General features: G+C 45.0%; 2 protein-coding genes across 5 annotated transcripts in view; both read right to left on the reverse strand.

The window, feature by feature from the left end:
- Positions 1–16,456, reverse strand: part of MCM4 (minichromosome maintenance complex component 4) — a 372,932-nt gene that overhangs the window by 188,550 nt on the left and 167,926 nt on the right. The window lies entirely within an intron of this gene.
- Positions 1–16,456, reverse strand: part of LOC146079479 (chloride channel protein C-like) — a 151,913-nt gene that overhangs the window by 46,963 nt on the left and 88,494 nt on the right. The window lies entirely within an intron of this gene.

Genomic DNA, 16,456 nt, shown 5'->3' on the forward strand with positions numbered 1-16,456 from the left:
GTCCTATCTGTTTTTCATGTAAGAAATGGCAATGGATAGGGTGTGGATCCACCGCATGATGCCGATTTATGTTGGTGCACAATAATAAGGTTGCTTCAGTAACTGCACAACATACACTTGCAAGCAGCAACAGTTAAATAAGCATTCCATATATAACATAAAAATGTAGATAATTTTAATGAGCTCATATGATTTTACATCTTCGTAAGTCTACATTTAATAGCTACATTTGACAGCTTATTGCAATCTCTTTTTAATTTAAATGAGCAATTTAAACATTTTAGTATTATTCAATTACACTAATTTAATAATATGGATTAATTGTCCTACTTTACTGAGATTCTCACACAATACAGAAAAGAAAATGTAATGGTAGGATAAACTATTGTATCAATAAGGGAAAGTTGTGGTAATAGGAAGGCATGAGAAGTATATGTGACTGTAGCTGCTAGCGCTCTGCGTAATAGAATTTCATCCTCGGAATGTAAACACCGTGACAGCAGACAGATTATAGACAGTAATGTAGTTATAAAGCACAAGTCACAATTCTTCTGTGATGATTTCCTGGACATTAGGTATTAACTAGTGATGGCAATCCTGGGGCATTTTTTCAATCCCGGGATTGACCTCCCTAATAAAAAATAAAAAAAAAAACAGCCCCTCTCCCAAAGGATTTCTAAACCTTATTAATTATATTATATTCTAAGGTGCTCAGCGCTGCCCGGAGTTTTTTTGGCATGAGGGTACTAATCCCGGGATTGGAAGCTTCAATCCCGGGATTCAAATCCCGATGATTTTAGGCCAAAATCCCGGGATCCCGCCGGTCCCGATCCCAATGCCGGGATTGGCCTCCCTAGTATTAACCATTCGCTCAGATAACTGCACAAATTAAGCACCTTATTTAGTGTTGCTTATTTTTTTGGTTATTTATTTGTTGGACAATTAGTGCTTACATTTATTAATTCAGCTAAATTATATTTATTTTATTTATGGAAAGAGTATCTTGACATATCTATCTATCTATCTATCTATCTATCTAAGCTGACCTGTCTTGAGAAAGGCCACCTGGTGGCCGAAACGTAGACTGACTACTATGCCTGATTGGTAATGTACCCTGAATAAACTTTTCATGATTTACTGGTGAGTGCCCTTATTGGAATATCCAACCCTGTTATACATTGGGACACATTGTGTCGCCTTAAAGGAGCACCGCGACTTGTTACATTGTTGGCTGGGAGTGCGGAACTACAGAATCTATCTATCTATATATATATATATAAATATATACATATAGGCGGCACTTGGAGACTGTTAGTAACGTGAAAACTTGGTGGAAACGTTATTCAACGTTTCGGAGCGCGTGGCCCCAGAGCCGGCCTTAGGCATAGGCAAACTAGGCAATTGCCTAGGGCATTTGGAATACCTAGGGGCATCAGCAGCCTCTGCTGATTAAAATGATATGCAGCATGCCTATATTCTGTGTGTGAGTGAGGCTGTATCTGCATATCAAATAGTGTATTCATGGAAATCACTGTAACATAGCATTCCGTATGCAGGTACAGCCACAGTCGCACACAGAATATAGGCATGCCGCATATCATTTTAATCATTGGAAGCTCCTTGTGTGTGTTGGTCATAACGATGCAAATAAGACGAATTTTCAGCAAAAAAGGCACCCAACGTTAGCAGAACTGGCCAGGAGCTGCATGGCCTATTGAGTCAAGATGTATGAGGAAACATCTGTATCCAAGCAGAGGCAGAGGTCACGGTGTTAGCGGCTGTGCGAGTGCTGTCTGCAGGTGGGTTGGTTGTGCATATGTGTAAGGGGCATTATGTGTGTCATGTATAAATGCATTAATAATGTGCGACATATGTGTAACAGGCATTATGTGTGTCATGTGTATAAGGGCATTAATAATGTGTAACATATGTGTAAGGGGCATTATGTATGTCATGTATAAATGCATTAATAATGTGCGACATATGTGTAACAGGCATTATGGGGTACATTTACCAAAATGGATTCGTAGAAAAAAGGTGTATTCGTAGGGAGAAATACACCTTTTTTTTACGAATTTGTATTTTCGGGATTTACAATCCCAAAAATACAACAATTCGTAGTCCTAAAGATGGAACATTCATATTTGTATTTACAAATACGAATGTCTACACCATCGATAGGATACGACAGAAATCACCATTCAAAAAAAGGTTTAAAAGTTCTTAAAATACGGGGGACCCCTAGTCATTTTGTCCCCCGTATTTTGGGAACCAGCCCCGGACCTGGAGCCTGGGGCTGGTTGTTAAAAATCGGGGAACCCCTATTTGTCGGGTTCCCTGATTTTTAATTACCGGCCCCGGCTCCTTCAGCCTGGTGCTGGTTTCGGCTGTGGGGGGGACCCCACGCCGTTTTTTTTTTTTATTTATTTAATTTTTCTATTTTTTTACACTGAAGCCTGCACGGATCTGACTGATCCGTGCAGACTGCCTGTACGAATTCGTATTAGCGGCCGTATATATGTGCCGCTAATACGAATTGTTACACCATCGGAGGGTTACAAAGCAGTCGTATCTGACTGCTTTGTAATTTCCCCTCCGGAACACGACTTTGCATACGACTAAAACAGTCGTATGCAGCCGTAGGGGAAATACCAATACGAAAAACTAGGTTTTTCATATTGGTAAATTTCCCCCTATGTGTGTCATGTGTATAAGGGCATTAATAATGTGCAACATATGTGTAAGGGTCATTATGTGTGTCATGTGTATAAGGGCATTAATAATTTGCAACATATGTGTATGGGGAATTATGTGTGTCATTATGTGTATGAAGGGCATTAATAAAGGTTGGCATAATGTGTAAGGGCATTATGGTTATAAGGACATTAATAATGTGTGTCATGTGTAAGGGGCATTACTGTGTGGTATTATCAGGGGTGCCGAGAGAAAGGGGTAGGGGGTACAAATTACCCAGGCCAAAGTCTGATGGAAGGGCCCAGTGGGGACCCCGCGCCCCCTCCCCTTAAGTGACAGCAGCACCTGCAGCTCTTCTCCTTTGTCCAGCACACACTGCTTTGTGCTGGGTTGCAGTGTGGCCATGGAGGTGCTTAAAATACAATATTTTCTCAGGATTTATTTCTAAGGGTATAATGTGAATAATGTGAGAAGTAATGTACATAAGGTAAAGTGGTACTACTGTGTGATGTAACGTGAATAAGGGACACCATCACATGATATAATGTGAATAAAGTGGCACTACTGTGTGGCATAATTTGAAATGGGGGTACTATTATGTGGCCATGCTCTTCCCAGCAAGAACACCCCCCTGTTTGGGCTGCACACCGAATGTGTGCGCTGTTTCCATTTAAAATATTGCAGGTAGGAGCACCAAAATGATGACTGCTATGATGAGGGTTGATCATGCTGGGAAAGGGGAGCAGGGTCAGAGGCGGAACTAGTGGCGGTGCTAAGGGGCACCAGCCAAAATCTTGCCTAGGGCATCATTTAGGCTAGGGCCGGCTCTGCGTGGCCCCTTCGTCAGGATAGCCACGCACCCCAAAACATTGAATAAAGTTTCCACCAAGTTTTCACATTACTAACAGTCTCCCAGTGCCAGCAGAGAAAGAAAAAAAAGGACTCAGTCCTTTTTTCTCTTTCTCTGCTTGCATTAAAACCCACTCTCACGGGAGCACCTCCACATATGTTATTTGTTTAAATAAAATACAGTATTTTATTCATATTGTTATTACTTGTGGACCGATATACTCATACTTGAGATTTCCTATGCCTGTGCACTTATCTCTCCACACTAGCTAAAATGAAATGACCACAGCACTTTTGGTGTTTGAAGCCATGGACAGTGTTAGAAGCCATGTTTCATTTATGTCCACAACCATCTGAATTACAACATTACTGACATGACCCTCTCGGCAAGTTATGAAATGGTTAATGTTCAGCAGCAAGTTTTGGAATAATGATTGTGTAATACCCAGGTACTGCAAGGGTTAATACCATTTAGTTTTATCATGCATAGCTAGGTCTATTTCCTGTGCATTGATTGGGAGAAGTTTGGGGATCAGGCAGTGATCACATGCAAGCCTCCTGCAGAGGGGGAAGACAGGAAGTGTAAGTTAGAAGGTAGCAGATTCAGCACAAGTTTGGAGTGAACAATGAAGGGGAGAAGGTGCATGGATGCTTGCTGGGGCCATGGAATGGTTAACTGTCATTTCCATGGTCCCCAGCTTTGGAAACAGCAGTCATGAGTTGCACCCCTTCCATGGAGAAAGCAGCAGCACCTGTGGGTTTGAAGAATCTCAGGAGCCCGAGGTGTGCTCCCTACCACCAGTGCTGTGCGATCGAATAGGCTTATCTCTCGAAGGAGACGGGCCCCGTTTTCCCCTAACCCCTCTCAACCATAAGGCCGAAGAGGGGAAAATAGGGAACGGTGGGTCCTCTTCGCCGAAGCTTAGAGAGACCCTCTTTCCTCGACCCCTTAGCCAAAAGGCCGAGAAGCGATGTGGGTGCTTTACTGCAGAGTAACATGAGGAGAATGCAGCCCCTCACAGCACATGTAGTGCTGCCAGTCCCAGCAAGGCACCTAACAGAGAGAGAGATCGCAGTGTGAGAACAGCAGTACACAGAGTCCAGTGAGAGGGTGATGCCCACCTGTAGAGGTGCCCTAGAAGAGTGCCAGGTGTGAGTCTCAGGAGAGGACGTATCTGGGTGAGTGGTCGAAGCCACGCGGCATGCTGAGTAGCCCCCCATTGACAAGAGTCCTTGTTATGTATGAGAGAGACAGTAACCTGTGATGTGTAGCACTACTGGTACCAGGATGCCCTGGTAGGAACTGCTGTTCGCCATATTTATGCCGCTGCAATTAAGTGACGTGCTGGAGGAGGTGCCTTGATGGAACTGATGTAACCGATACGATTAATGTGCTGGAGGAGTTGGCATGATAAGTGACCTGATGTAACCATTATGCTGTGTGCTGGAGGAGAGTGTTCAGAAGTTTTCCCTGCTTCATCCCTGCTATATGTTAAATAAACCGTTTATTGCTGCTTTATGAGATGGCCTGGCGCCCAATTCTTTCTGCGCTGCACTGACACCTGTAGTCCACTCCTACAATGCAACTGTAATTAAACTCCTGATTATTCTGGGGACCCCCTGGTACCTGTGCCTTACCCATGACCAGCCGGAGGAAAGTAAGTGTGACGCACCATAGCCAGTGACTGCAGGTATGCCATACCTACTGCCAGCGGGGTTTTACAATGTGTTTTCTTTAACGAGATAATATACTGGAACACAGCACTCCATTTAAAAGCAATATAGGTTTTGTAGCATTTTGCTAAAACAAATATGCTCCCATGTTCACTGATCTTTAATCAAAGGTTATTTTGTGGTAAACAAGTGATTTACCATTTCTCTATTATAATCTGACCAATATGTGTGCTGACCCATTGCAGTCCATTGTTAATCAATTTCCACTTTCTGATTTGACAGAGCTGAGGGAAAAAAATGTACACGCAAAACTAAGACACTCTCAGGTGTCCTGTACGAGGACAGGGCGGGCAGCTGACATCCGGTGATGTCAGCTACCCGCTCCCAGCACTCGCGCCATCGGGGTATTACCATGGGAATGCCCATGAAACGCTGGACATTCCCGTGGGTGCATCCCCCAGCCCACGCCTGCACTGTTGTGTGCAAGCACCCGGCGAACACTCTATTCCCCGTGGCCGCTCACACAGTGCATGCACGTGTGCAGAATAAAATTGTGCTTCTGTGTGAATTCTCCACTTCAGAGAGACAGACAAGGTTAGGAGGGGGTGAGGGGAGGTGGTGGGGACCGGCAAGTGGGGAGGCGGTGAACAGCAGCGGGGAGCTCTGTTGGAATGGGCAGTGTGAGCGTATCGTGCGCGAGCGCACCCTTCTGACGGGTGTCAGGGCCTACTGGCTGTCAATTCTATCGCCAGCCCTCGCAAAGCTGACAGGGGTTCCATTTGTGTCTCTGCACCCAATTGGGGCAACATTGGATGGCAACATAACATTAACAGTAAACTAAGCTGACTGAGGGGGTACGGAGGATGTTGGGACTGAATCTGGGCTATGTTGGTTGGTCATCCACACAGATTCACCTCTTGTGCATCCATAGTTTGTAGATTATGGGAATAAAATGCATTCAATTGTAGGTTAAAACTGGATCCTGAACATTTTTATTTATGATAGGTATTTATTCATAGAAGCTGTAAAGATAGTATTGTCCACATTTTCAGGATTTATTCTGCATCACTGGATCTAAAATAAGCTTCAGAATTCAAGTTGCTGCCTTGTTACCATTCTGTGATAAAACATATTTTTCCCTCACAAATATACTGTATACTGATGAAAGATTTACATTGGCTCAGTGACTTGTAGTTTAGCCCTAGAGCAAATAATTTGAGGTTTCCAGATATGTGAAGAAGGTCACAAGCGTCTGAAGAAAAGAAAGCAGACAATTTCAAAGTCTGTTGGTATTCCTGAAAGCGTCGCCCTCTGTTTGCCGGGCTAAGCTGCCACACTCTGCAGACCGCTAATCGGATGGTCTTCGTGTGACTGCAGCACAGCACTGACACATCACAGGACTGAGGTCTTATTATTATTATGTGAGATTTATCAAATCGTCTCTCTCTGTGCAATCAATAATGTTTCATCTTCATCGCTGGAGCTCTGCTTTATAATGGTTTCATCTATTCTTCCTTATATATGTGATTGGTTCCAGTAATGCTGTCAGGTCTACTGAGGCACACAATATATAATCCTACAGCAAGTGGATGGAGGCTTTATTCACTTATTGTCTTGCCTTGTAACCTTATGAACAATGAGTAAAGGTTATTTCTGGTGCAAAAATAAATATATGCAGTGAGATGGGTGGATGTCACGTACATATGTGATATGTCACCATTCGCAATAATAAGGTCAACATGGCCATGATGTTGACAGTGTGCATGTCAGTATGTCAACATGGTGGGTATTTGAGATGTAATCCTACCAGACACAGCTGGGTACACACCATAAGATTATCTGTTCAATCTTTCTGGGTTGGAACAAAAAAATTGGTAATCTATTTGAGCAAAGAACAATTGACCGTAGAACATGGGGGCCAGCGCATGCGCTGTGCACAGATGATACTGTGCATGCGCCAGACCCACGAACACAGCAGGGACTGGCATTAGACCAGCGGCAGTGGGATCGGTGGCAGCGGTAGGGACCAACAGCAGCGACCATCACAGCCAGCGGCAGCCCCCTTCCAACGCGGAGGTAGGAGCCGCCACTACAATTGTCTATTTGCTCCTAAACACTGGAAAACATACAAATATTAAGGAATAAAATCCATTTGGTTTAACCAATTTATCCGAACAACCTTCTTGTCTATTCTGAGCAAATGTTTGCTTGTCACCTTTACATGACCAGATTATCGCTCCAATCAGAAAGGTTCCAGTATGCCGCTGTCTTTGAACAATGCATGTGCCTTCTGCCGCTGTTTTTGTGCCATGCATGTGCCCTCTGCCACTGACTTTGTACCATACATTTGAGGTGCTGCGTGACAGAGGTGCCTCAAGTTAATTGTCCAGGATGAAATCAAATTACACCATAATGATTGGACACTGTCAGCAAATAGATCTGCAAGACTTCATTGACGTCAGTACTTTGTAGGTCCACCACGTGCAGACACCCTTTTTGGCAAACTGTTCACAAGAACAGTAGGTGCCATGTTTTGCCATTCCACTTTAAGTACAGTGACCAGCTGTGGCACTGAAGCAGGTTGAGTTGGCCTTGAACCAGTGGCGGATTCAGGGGGGGGCACCTGGGCACGTGCCCCCCCTGTCATTTCATTTTGTAGCTGAGGACCAGGGCTTTCCAACGAGACCAGCCCCATGTCTCTAGCCCCCCGGGAACCGGAGATATCGCCTGGCAAAGCTGTAACGTTTTTTCCCCATAGGATAATATGGGACCCGGCAACTCCGACCCCCACCCGGTTCCGACAGCTACCAGTTCCCTCCCTGGCATCACAGAAGCTTGTGGTTGATCTTATTCAATTCCAAATCGCTGGGCCTTCAATATGATACCAGGCTGGTCCATATAGGTCAATCGGTTCCAGAGATATTGCGTGTAAACCGATTTTTTTAATTTTTGAAATGTAATTTCATGGCTGTTCATGTTCTTTGAGGGCAGATTACTCTGGAACCAAAAGTTCCAGTTTCACTGGATCAAAATCATTCAAAGCCCACTCAAAATTCTTCAATATGATACTTGTCTCATGTAAATGGGTCAGTTGGTTCCGAAGATATAGCTGGTTAAATGAGATAACTGGTTAAAGAGGGGGAGGGGTGGTCTTCTCTCCCCCTCACACCAGAAAATGCAGGGACTAGGTTGGTGTAAAAGGGGCCAACCTGGGAATGCATTTTCTGGTGTGAAAGGGGTATTATTTCAAATTGCCGGGACCTGCAGTGCTCTGAATACAGCCAGGCTCTGCCACTGTCAGTGGCTATCACTTCTACCTGGCGGCGGCTGTCCCCCATTTACCGTGAGCATGTATTCCCCCTTGGCAATGACCATGTAATCCCACATGGCAACAAGCATGGAACCTCTGGCAATGAGCATGGAACCCTTGGCAATGGGCATGTAGATAAGCAGCACTTATGTAGCATAATTTTTAATAGGCATTATGGTGTTTGGCATAATACACAATGGACATAATGGCGTGTAACTTAACGTGTAATGGACATTACAGTGTAAATGTTTAATGCGCACCTTTGGTAGACAATGTCCCTGTTTATGAAGCGTATTGTGAATTTTGGCACAATCCATGTGGCATTATGTGAATTCTGGCTCAATCCGTGTGGCATTATGTGAATTTTGGCTCAATCCATGTGGCATTATGTGAATGTTAGCCCAATCCGTGTGGCATTATGTGAATTTTGTCTCAATCCGTGTGGCATTATGTGAATTTTGGCTCAATCCATGTGGCATTATATAATTTGGCTCAATCCGTGTGGCATTATGTGAATTTGGCTCAATCCGTGTGGCATTATGTGAATTTTGACACAATCCATGTGGCATTATGTGAATTTTGAAAAATCCATGTAGCATTATGTGAATTTTGGCTCATTCCATTTGGCATCATGTGTAAGGGGCAAGTATAATGGGGTCCAGTGTTCCCTCTAAGCTGTGCGCACGTGCACACAACTCAACGAGTGTGCACACAGACATTACAACACAGCGCACAAAGTAGCAGTGGTCCCTTTTTGCAGTTGTGGACTCAATTAATGTGTGTTTCACCCATTAACTACATTGTGTGCTGTGTTTTAAATGTTTACTTCAAAATTATATTAAACATTTAAAGTTAACACAAATGCTGAACGCCATTTTCCAGTTATATATAAGTGACGCACAAAAATTGAAATTTCCTTCCAAAGTTGCACAGCCAAAATCTTTTGCCGCACACAGCCTTCGTAAAATTAGAGGGAACATTGATGGGGTCTAGTATTTTGTTGCATAGTGTGTAGAAGTTGTATATGGTTTTGTACACTACACTCATGCCCCTTGTTGAGCGGCCACACCCCCTTTTCCGGAGCACTGCATCCTTCACTTTTGTCTCCATGGTGAGCCTGCGTACTTTAAATGCCAGGGCCTATTTTTAATCCCATTCCCACCCTCTCTCTGCCGCTCTCTTAGCATGTACACTGGCATTACTAACACCGCCCCTCCCCCACCTAAACCCTCTATTATCATGGTGCCCCCCCTGTCATTTTATCCTGGATCCGCCCCTGCCTTGAACCAAGGGCCTAGAATTCATCCAGAGGTTCTCAATGGTGTTAAGATCTGGACTCTATGCTGGCCAGTCCGTCCCTGTTCCCGAGTTTTCTATTAAACCAGCTGAAAAAGAATAACGCCACCACCTCCATGCTTTACTGTAACTACTGTACACTCTAGTATCAGACATTATCCTGAAAAATGACAAACCCAAACACCTTGATAAACATGTGTCTGCTGCGGGAGAACAACACTTAGCTGGCCCAGGGGTGTCCAATCACTTGTCTACAACACAGTGAAGTTATGGTAAAACTAAGAAGCAAAACCATTTCTAGTGGCTGCCAATCATAAAACATGTGAACAATCAGAAGCACAATTGTGCACCACCACATAACTGAACCTTAAAATGACAAGTAGGCACAATTTATTCATTTACTGTAATTGTTTTTTTTTCTTCAAATTTCACAATAAAACCCTTTTATCCTGGGGTGCTGAGAAAAAATAGCTGATACTCTAGGGCAGTGATTCCCGAACTTTTTTTAATCACGGCGCCCTAGAGTATCAGAATTTTTGTGACGGTGCCCATCGGCCCAAATTTTTTAATTGAGAAATGCAGAAAAAAATATATAAGCAAATTGTGTTTATATGTCATCCTTAGGGTCAGTTATGTGGTGTGGGACAGGATTCACTTCTGTTTTTCCTTTTATTTTATAATGAGAAGCCACAAGCACTAGTTTTGCCTATTATACTGACCAATTTAAATTTCAATTACTCCTTGACCACCAAACCAAGGCTCCCCTGCAAGTGTCCCAAGGCACCCCAGGGTGCCCAGGCACACAGTTTGGGAACCAAAGCACGAAGCTAACAAACAGCAGCACTGGCACATTGTGAAATAGTAAGTGACCGCCTGTGAATGTCTAATAAAGAAGACAAAATGTAACTTTGCATGAGGTCATATTATCATCAGTTAAATGTCTCGATTCCTACCACCCAAAGCCATTTTTAAAGGTCTCTGTAAAGTGTAAACCCCTTAGCATTGTCCTTCTTTAATGAAAGATTGATTTAGGAACAGGATTTATTAGTACATTATGTGCTATAGAAATTTATCATTTTTTTTGTGTGTTGTGGCAAGCTGGATTATTTGCAAAGAAACATATCCAGAAAATATATAGCGGTAGCAGCTGCAAAAAGTTAGACAAAAATGAAATTGTGAAGAGCTTCTTTATACTAATATTGTAGCCAAGCTCATGTTTATTACCATTTCCTGCTATGTCCACACAATGAGCCTGCATACATCAGGGTTTATGCTGCTTCTAAATCATGTTTACATTGATTCACTCTGCGACATCAAGCATTTCGTAAAAAGTAGTTCATTAAAAAAAAAAGATGTAAATACAGCGTATTGTATATAAAGTGGAATAACCTATATTGGAAGACCACCAACAGTAACTAAGCAAATAGTAGCAAACACATTGGAGTTCATCATCCAATAGTACAAAAATAGATATGGAAGTAATGCTGTAAATAATCCTCTAGGCCAGTGGTTCCAAAACACTAGGCACCCTGGGGTACCGCCAGTGGCATAAATAGTAATGTTGCTCCCCCCTGCCAAAAGAATTCTGGCGCCTCCCCCCTTCCCATTTTCCTGCGTTACCCTGACATGACACACAGGACATACATGACATACATGCACACATACCATACAGACACACAGGACATACACGCGCACATACCATACAGACACACAGGACATACATGCGCACATACCATACAGACACTTATGACATACACACACATACCATAAAGACACAAAGGACATACACGCGCAAATACCATACAGACACACAGAACAGGCTTGCCTACCCTCCCGGAATGGCCGGGAGCCTCCTGGAAATCGGGTCCTTCTCCCGGCCCGCCCGGAAGGTGGGCAAGTCTCCAGCATTCTGCTAATTGCCCCCGCTACCCCTTGCCCGCTGGTGTAATTACCTGAAATCGTGGGTCTCCGGAGAGGGGGCGTTGCTAAAATGACGTGATCATGGCATTTCGCGCCATTAAAGCCCCGCCCCCTCTCCGCGGACCCCGCGAATCACAGAGTTTGCCGGTATGGGGGCGGGGCCAAGTGATGTCAGACTTGCTCCCGCCCCCCTGACGTGTTGCCTCTCCGGGCTTCTCCCGGAGAGGTGAAATTAAAAGTAGGCAAGTATGACACAGGACATACATGCACACATACCACACACACACACATGGCATACAGGCACAGATACCACACATGCACAAACTGCAGATTTATAAACATACACAAGCTATAGACACACATAGCATACTCAAAGGACATACACACACATAGCATAAACACATAGCATACACACAAAGTATACATACATACATACATACATACATACATACATACATACATACATACATACATACATACATAGAATACATACAAACACCAATACTAAAGCAAATAACCCCCACATGCAATGGAGGGCACCCAGTTTCCACATTCCCAGTCCTCCCCCTTCTCACTGCAGCTACCAATCATAGTGCTCACTGGACCAGCATTCATTAATGGTGCCCACACTCTTCTCCCCCCTGCCCATGCCCCTGCAGCTGGTACCCACAATGACTGGTCCTGGAGAGTCAGTCTGTCCCCCGTCCATTCCAGGTTAATCTCGGTCTCCCTGGCAGCCCCAGGAGGAGCTTCCTGAAAGCTGAGGAGCTGAGCGCCACCTACAGGCAGCTCAGTATTACATACACAGCTTCCTCCCTACAGAGCTTACACAGGACAGCCTTCGGCTCCGAGTGCGCCGTGACCCTGCTGCGCCGCGGTGGGGCCGGCTCCCCCCATGGCTGCCAATCATAACACGTGGACAATCAGAAGAACAACTGTGCACCACCACATAACTGACACTATGATGACAGGTAGGCACAGTTAAATATTTTTTCCCAAATGTATCAATAAAAAAACTTATCTAGGGGAGCTGTGAATACTAATGCTGATACTCCAAGGCATCCTGTTTGTACAAATGATGAAGCACATCATTAATGAGTGCATGCGCACGTTCATCATCGCAAATAAAACTGGGTACACATGTCATATGCTGTGTACCCAACATTACTCTAAACTACTCACTCTTTTTAGATGTACAGTACATTAAGGGGACTTAGGACAATGGTCTTATTTTCTTATTTATATTAAATACCACTCTGGCCTAGACTTATTCCCATTAACAATTGCATTGAACAGAGTGTAACCAAATATACTACATATTTAAAATATAAAAGCTAACTATACAATATAATAATAATACAATTCAATACAATATTGCCAATGAAAATATAACTAATAACATGTTGCCAAATAGTGGAATCTATGGGTAGGACCAGGGCTAGGAAAGTAACCGCATGTCTTAAGGTCCATACACACTGGGCAATTTTGCCCAGTGTGTATGGACAGTGATGATCATTTTTATCGATTGCGGGAAAGCCGCTCAGTGCATACTCACTGATCTCCTTTCCCCCTGTCCGGCGCAGACAGCGGGGGAGGATGGCTTTGCATAGCGCAGAGCCATGCAAAGCCATCAACAAAGCCGCTCATCTTCTGGTAATACCAGTAGTGGCTTTCCCAGCGATGATGCGGGAGCGCGCAGCAGCGCTCACCACTCATCGCCGGGGCATACACACTGGGAGCTGCCTTCAGCTCAGAATTGCCCAGTGTGTACGGGCCTTTAGAGGGATACAAGCAGAAAAGTTTCTATTACTATCATTAGGTATTTATATAGTGCCACCAATTTACTAATTTCTGTACATAGAATATATGCCATTTATATCAGCCCCAGTCTCATGTGAGCATACAGTCTGAATAAAGCCCCAGACACATTAGATGATATGGTAAAAGAGATCGCTCAGAACGGCCCTTTTGAACAATATTTTAAACTAATCTCATTTAATGTGTACTTGCAATATCAGGGGCGGATTGGGATGAATAACCAGCCCAGGACATTTCTAAAAGCAGCCCTACAAAAGAGGTGGAGTCAATGAAGGGGTGGAGTTTAAAGAGGAGAATGCAAGGGAAACCCTTATCAAAAGCAAGAGCCCCCTTCCGACTTGTACCACACACTCCAGGGCTGAACTGGGACTAAAAATAGGCATTGCCATTTACAGCACACATGGCATCAGCATCTGGCTCCTGGCATAGACTCTTCCCTGTGGAGATGTGAGGGGGGGAACAGGGGGTGATCCGAGAGTGAGAGCCGGAACAGGGGAAGACGTGAGAGGAGGAATAGGAGGATACATGAGTCTGAGAAGGAACAGGGGAAGACTCGAGATGAGGAATAGGGAGAGATGTGAGAGGAGGAACAGGGAGAGATGTGAGAGGAGGTACAAGGGGAGACTTAAAAAGAGGAGGAATAGGGTGAGAGGAGGAACTGGTGAAATATGAGAGGAGGAACAAGGGGAGACTTAAAAGGATAAGGAACAGGGAGAGACATGAAAGAAGGAATGGGGACACTTGAGATGAGGAACATGGAGAGATGTGAGAGTGTGAGGAGGAGTAGGGGTAGATGTAAGAGGAGAAGGAACAGGGGGAGAGGTGAGAGGAGGAGGAACAGGGGGAGACTTGAGAGGGGAAAAGGGGGGTGACTTGAGAGGAGGAGGTACATGGAAAGATTTGAGAGGAGGAGAGGAGCGGGAAGATGTGAGTGGAGAAGACGAGAGAGGAGAAGAGGAACGGGGAGACGTGAGAGGAAGAGGAACAGGGGGAGATGTGAGAAGAGGAGAGTAACAGGGGGGAGACATGATAGGAGGAGAGAAAAATGGAGAGAAGTGAGAGGAGGAGAGGAACAGAGGGAGAGGTGAAAGGAGGAGGAACAAGGAGAGACTTGAGAGAGGGAACAGGGGGAGACGTCAGAGGGTGAGACATGAGAGGAGGAGAAACAGGGGTAGAGATGTGAGAGGAGGAACAGGGGGGAGAGACGGAGATGCGAGATGAGAGGAGCAGGGAGAAACGTGAGATGAGGAGAAACAGGGGGTGACGTGAGATTAGGAGGAACAGGGGGAGAGGTGAAAGGAGGAGCAGAGCCTGCCCTAGCTAATTTGATGCCCTAGGCCCTGCTGCTAGATCCACCTCTGATTCAACACCCTTCTCCCAGCAAAGGCAGGGTTAGAGGGGCAGATAGGGTAAGGCTGTGGGATGGGAGCAGTGCCAGATTAAAGGGGAGCCTGGAGGGTAAGTACCATAGGGCCCTACTCTTTAAGGGAGCTTACCGTCAAGAGCTGCTGCACAGGAATGCTGCAGATATTTAGGCTCCACCACCAGCAGCAGGGCTTAAAGTGGTCTGGAGAGGTGGAGGAACTCACTTTCCCTGCCAATGACAAGGGCCCCCCACCCCCAAGGGCTGGTGCTAGTGTGTTCGGTGACCCCTAAAAATTATAAGTTGCGCCCTACTGCCAAAACGTTATAAAGGAATAGTGCACGATGAAGGCTGGATAAAAAGGGTGAAGTATCACAAGAAATTAGTGTCGTCACACAGTAGTACCTCCAGTTCAAATTATTGCGCTAGAGTAGAACAATCCTATTCACGTTACACAAGTAGTGACCCATAATTACAGTACACAGCACTCAGTGACCCATACTCACATTACACATCATGTAGTGACCCATATTCAAATTACACAGCGTGTAGTGACCCATATCAACATTACACAGCATGTAGTAGTGTTCCCACAAGGTGTATTTTGCCAGATTTTTACATATTACTGTGCCCTAACCCTTTTAGTAATAGTACTCTGCACTCCCTTGTGTTCTTGTGACACCCTCCACCGTGCTGAGATTATCAAAGAAGGTCAGCGCTGAGCGGCCTGTCAGCACAGCGGGGGCGAGCGTCTGGGTGAGCTGACATGCTGCTAAACTCAGAGCAGTGTGTAAGCTCTTCCAGCCACATCCCCCCCCCCCCGCTGCGCTGACAGGCCTCTTACCTCCTCTGAAGAGAGCGTCTGCCAGCTGTTCCAGCTACATCCTGCCCCCTGCCTCACTGACACGCCACTCATATCCCACTGAGAGTAGTTCTGTCTCGGCGCATTATTGCCTGAGACGGGGACGTGTGAGCATCAGATACAAGCATGTCGTGTTGTTGCCGGCACTGTGTCTTTCACAGTCTCTGACAAGTCACAGCGCAGACAGCTAGAAAATCCTTACACCCCCCTTAAAACATCAACTTAATTTACCAGTATGCTTTTTGTGTTTTGGATTTTTTGGGGGGTTGGGGGAAAGTATGTGTGTACAGGCTGTAGTAGAGTTTCTGTATCAGGGGATGCCTTACAACTACAAAGAGCCCAGTGGAGTGGTTTTATTGAAGGCAAAACAGGTTCAGCTGTACTCACTGTTACGCACACTGGTACAGTAGGTTGATTGTTGCTTTATTGGAATGGGGCGTCATACAGTGAATTATATGCAGGCACCCTAGAAACATTCTGTATCAGGACATAAGTGATGCTCTAACACAGTCCCGCAATAGCTCCACACCTACTCAGTACTAACCTCAGTGGCCGCCTGGATACAGGGAACAATGCTTCACTGAAGGAGCAGCAACATGGAGTCTATGAACCTAAAAACCTCAATACCGACAAGCCATGACCAGGTGTGCGGCCGTGGGGGTGAGGGCAC

This window comes from Crinia signifera, chromosome 5, assembly GCF_055691185.1.
Source record: "Crinia signifera chromosome 5, ASM5569118v1, whole genome shotgun sequence".
Lineage (NCBI taxonomy): Eukaryota > Metazoa > Chordata > Amphibia > Anura > Myobatrachidae > Crinia > Crinia signifera.